We start from the raw sequence: 5249 nt of genomic DNA, 5'->3' as shown, positions 1-5249 counted from the left end.
TGTGTGTGTGTGTGTGTGTGTGTGTGTGTGTGTTAGGTGGGGGTGGGGTTAACCTCTCAGATCACCATTTTTGTATTCTACCACTTCAGTCAAAAGACACATTGCCGTCGGCGCATCTGTTCAAGAGCAAGGAGGTGATTTGGGGGACTCAGGTGCCCCTGATCCAAGCCGTGGTCTCCTTACAGTCACCTCCCACGCGTGTGCAAGCGGGCACCGAATAAGGAGGCCCGGAGCAGAATCGGGGCGTGGGACTCGCGGTCCTGGGGGAGAGTGGTGAGAGTACTGTGGCCTTCCAAAGGAGCACACAGGTCTGTCTTGGAAGAAGGGCAGCCAGGCGACTCCCTGGAGGCCAGGAGGGTGAGCGTGCCTCTCATCCTGTGGAAAGGTGCCCTGGGGAAGGACATGTGCTTGGTCCAGTGGAGGGGCAGTGCACGGGCTCCAACGTGGGAACAATGTGAGGACGGCCCAGGACCAGGCCGTGCGCCCTTCTGCTCTTACACAAGGCAGGACGGACTCCACTGCCCGCAGCAGCCACTTCGGCCACTGACCGCGGGTGTCCCATGGCTGTTATCTTTCCTTGTTTCCTTGTTTTTTATTTTTGTTTGTTTGTTTATTTGATGAAGTAGTCCTCCAGGCCTTTCTTCTGAGGCGCCTCTGAGCCACGGTGTCTCCTGAACCCGCAGCCTTCCCGGGAGCAGCAGCGGCGACTGTTTGTACAGCCAGGGGCTCCCAGGGCAGAAGAACCAAGACTCACTTCCCCCTGGTAGTTCCAGGGGTGCTCAGCTTAAGGACATGGGTGCCCTTGGTGGGTCTCCCACCCGGAGGGCTAGAAGGTGGGCTTCCCTGCCTTGCTGGGGTGAGACTTGGCCGCCAGACCTCTGCGCTAATGGCCCTGATGAAGCCACCGGGCATCTTGTGGCAGCCAGTCTGTGTGCAAGGCACGAAACTGTGACGTGGCCCGTGGCAAATATTGACTGAGTGAGAGGTATCGGCCTGGGGGAAGGCAACACCTTCCTGGTGGGGCTGCCCGGCCGATCCCTTGGCTGGTCACTCGGGAGGAAAAGGGGACGTCACAGGAGCGTCTGGGTGGGGCTGGGGCTCAAACCATAAAGGTCACAAGACCTGCCCACTTTCCAGCCACCTGCCAGGCCACTTGTTGGCCATCTGCTCCCCCTGCCACGTGATGGCAGAGGGACTTCCCTGCAGGATTGGGGGTTGGGGCTGGGGTGGAGGATTGGTAGCTTTCCCAGGACTCTCAACTTCAAGCCCCAGGGGCCGTGGGGAGGACCTGGCTCTGGTGGTGTCAGAGGAGAACTCTGAGCCCTGGGGTTCTAGGTGGACCCTGCCCCTCCCCCCACCGCCACCCCCGTTGTTATCTCCTCTGGCTCCCTGGCCGAGGGGGGTTGGGGCTGCTGATAAAGCCCTTACTTATCACCTGTTTCCTGGGCTCTAGGCAACCGCCGTTGGGCGTGTGTGCAGGACCGGGCAGGTTAGCGTGGCCCTGCTTGCACGTCTCCAACCAGGCACCCAGCGGAGAGGTAGGGCCTCGGGTAAGGTCAGGGAGACCTCGAGAGAGACGGGTTACTGAGCACTGGGTGTGGGGGTGGAGCACAGGCAAGCACACAGATAAGCACACACACGTGCCAAAAGTTACATACATACATTATCTGCCTGCCAAAAATTCGTGGATAAGTTTCGCTCTCGTTTTTGAAGCCCCTTCGTGTGTGTATGTGTGTGTGTGTGTGTGTGTACTGAATGTGTGTGTACTGTACCTGTGTGTGCTGTATGTGTGTGTGTGTGAGTGTGCTCTGTGTGTTTGTGTACATGTATGAAGGTGAGCGGGAAGCCTCCAGGTGCTTCTCGGGAGAAAGTGGGGGCTGTCTGCTCCCGTGAAGACTCGTGGCCTGAGAAACCACGGGGAAGTTCTGCTCCGTCCTGGGGGAGGGGGGCAGTGGGTAGTGGGTTATGAAATGGAAGCAACTCGAGGACCGTGACACTTGCTGGGGACATATGTGTGTGCATGTGTGTATATGCGTGCATGTTTGTATGCATGTGCATGTGTGTATACGTGTGTATGGGGGTGACCCATGGCATTCCCGCTGCATTCCAGGTGAGACAGGTTTGGAGTCTGGTTGGAGCTGAAATCCCAGGCATCAGCAGTGGGAAGCCTGCCTTTCCGGGGCCAGTTAACTTCCTCTGCAGGAGAAAGATGGGGCTCTGTACCCTGATCCAGAGCTACAGTCTGGAAACAGTTCTTCCCTGCCCCGTTGGGTGGAGTTGAGTGGCATGGTCTCAATGGCAGGGGTTAGTTTTGGGATCCCGCTTTGTTCTGGTTCCCATCCTAACGTGCACGCGCTCCAGGGCCCCGCCCATTGGGAATGCACGTGCTCTGAGCATTGCTCTTGGCGAAATGCTCCACTCCAGGTTCCACTCAGCTGGGTTTGGGCCCAGCTGCTCTGAGAGGGGTCGATGGCCCGCCTTCTCGGCACCTTTGACTATGCAGGCAGGTGTTTGTGGACAGGGGAAGAGCTCCCCTCCAGGCCCATCTGAGTCCTGGCGACCTCATGTCCAATCGGAGAGGCCTGGCCCCACGCCATCCTCAGGATCACGGGTATGCGGAGTGGATGGTGCAGGGCCACAGTGGCATCCATCCCACCAAGGGCCTCCTTTGCCCTTCCTGGCCACTGCCCCTCCAACCACAAAGCCCTCTTCCGGAGACTGAGCCTCCACAGCAAGCCAGGCCACGGTGGTCCACTGCATCCGTGGGGCTCTCCCTGGCTGGACTGCAGGAGGCAAACCAGGCCTTCCTTCCTCTGCTCTTCGTCTGGCTGCTCTGTCAAAGCCCGGCCCTGCTGTCATTTTAAAGACAGTGGCCTGGCTCCCAGCACCACCAGCCAGCACAGGGGGAGGAGCACCCTGACAGCGGGGCGTGGACGTTGTCTGTGGCCCACAGGCGCAGCCCTGGCACAGACGGTTGGAGCCTTTACTGAGGTCAGGCCTGCGTCTGAGAGCCGTCTGCGGGCTCGCTTGCTTCGGGGGAGCATGTCTATTTCCCCTTTGCAGAAGCGGAAGCCAGTCCCCGCCCGCTCCTCCCAGCACACCCTGCCTTCCGAGCTGCTATCTCCCTGCCCCCCCCACTGCTATTCCCCCCCCCCCAGGGAGCCCTTTCCTCTTTCAGCCCCAAAGCTTCTGCCATGAGATGCACGTGAATTCTCTGTAAACTCCAGTCTCCAGAGCAAGCAGCAGTGTACCTACCTCGTTCCCACTAACTATGAAACAGCCCCTCTTTAGAACACCTTAAAACCACCCCCAGAGAGGTGGCCTCACACAGATGGGGTCAGCCTCGCAGATCCAGGGGAAAAGAAGAAGGCCAGCTACTCCCTGCCATAGAGCAGCTGTCTAGATCACCCCCAATGGGCAGGGAGCTTCCCTGGAGACCAGCTGGAGCGGGGCGGGTCCTGCCTGTATCAGAGGGGACAATTTCCCCCCTGATGGTGGGTGCATCAGGAGGGGCACCCCCTATTGGGAGAAACACTTAACATGGCTCAAAGAGACCCCAAGGGGAAAAAGCACCCCGTATGATGTTCCAAACTGGCCACTTTTGACCTAGTTCCTAGACAACCCTTGGTGATCTAGGCACTGAAGGTGCGATAGACCACTGGGACATTAGACTCTGTCCTTCAGAGGCCATACGGCAGCCCGGGATTGGAGACCCCATTAAGTGAAGGCAACCTTACCTTACACCCACTTACAGCAGAACCAAGGAACGGAAATCCGTCCCGGAGCTCCCAGCCGTGGTGGGAGAAGCAGCAGAGAATCGCTGTCTCAAGGTTAGGCTTCAGTGTGGAGGGTGTCCGGCGTGGATTAGCTGTGTCCACGCTCACTCTGACTTTGGGCCACATGCTGGGGCTTCCAGGCATGGTCCTGCCGACATCAGTGAGCATTCCTGACAGCGTGGCCTTATCGCCGGCCCTCGCGTGTAATGAGTACCCCACGTTGGGAAGCTGTACAGATATGCAAGTAACAGTGCAGGCACTGGAGTCCCGTCAGAAGGCTCCACATGTGTGAAACCTCTGTTCAATGTGCTGTCTCCCGAGTAAGGTAGCCTGCTCAGTAAAGTGGGGGGGGGCACTGAAAAGAGGAAGACCCTGCACAAGATGCACGGACCATGGGCTCAGAGGGGGGGGGGCGGTGTTTGGTTCTGTGGTGCAGGGGGTCGCTGTGGGCAGGGACTGGCAGATGGCCCCTCCCATAACAACAGCATTAATAGAGTCACCATAAGCTCCAGGAGATGGCTCGTGGTGTGCTACAGTAAAGCAACAATGTGTCTTTATAAGTGCACGATGGAAACCAGTTACAAGGATGGATTCTGACCTAAATGTAAAAACACTCAGTTTCTATGGCAGAGCCCTGCCTGGTAGTTGCCCTCGTGAGATCACTGAAGACATGGGTGCCACAGCAAAGGGGGCGAAGGAGCCGGGTGGTGCCCAGCTATCATGAGAAATAGCGTCTGGGGGTCTTAAAGGCTTGTCTCAAAACAAGCAGCCATCTAAGCAAGACATCCGCTAAGTCCCCATGGAAGAAGCACACCAGCCTGTGTGATCTAAGGATTGTAAAGAATACGAGCCGAGCCCAGAGGAGGGAATGGTACCAGGGCCTGCTTCCTAAACACCTGGTTCGCAGGGAGCCGCGGCTGATGGTGGTAGCCCAAGTCTATTGGCAGAGCCCCTGTATGCATTGAGTCCCTGCCTGGGGGCACGAAAGGAGAGGGTGGGGGAACGCGGAGTTAGCATCTGTGGAAGAAACGTTTCCAAAGTCAATCTGGGCGCTGGCTGCACCACCCTTCTAGATACGGCTCAACTCTTGACCCAGCTATTGAGCTGACATGGTCACTGTCCACTCATGCCACGGAGTCGACCCCACTCATATAGTGAAATTAAAATAACCCCACGAGCGCCCCATGGAGAGATGGGAAATGTCCATTCGTTTCCATCAGGTCAGGTAGCAGGGAGGCCTCTGCTGTGGCTAGTCAGTGGGCAGTGGACCATGGGCAGGGCCCGTGGCCTGTGGATGGAGTGGCCTTTGGAGATGCTTTTATGAAAACATACCAGTCTCACACTCCGTGAGACGTGTCAGAGGGATAGATTAAACCCAGTCTGGGAGACCTAGGTGCATCCACGGGCTGCGAAGGAGCCCTGGGGCATGCAGTGTAGTGTGTGCTGGGCTGCCAAACACACGGTCGGCAGTTC

This window comes from Echinops telfairi, unplaced genomic scaffold (genome assembly GCF_000313985.2).
Source record: "Echinops telfairi isolate 266 unplaced genomic scaffold, ASM31398v2 ScPeMD7_25;HRSCAF=90, whole genome shotgun sequence".
Classification (NCBI taxonomy): domain Eukaryota; kingdom Metazoa; phylum Chordata; class Mammalia; order Afrosoricida; family Tenrecidae; genus Echinops; species Echinops telfairi.
Note: the sequence above shows the minus strand (reverse complement) of the source record.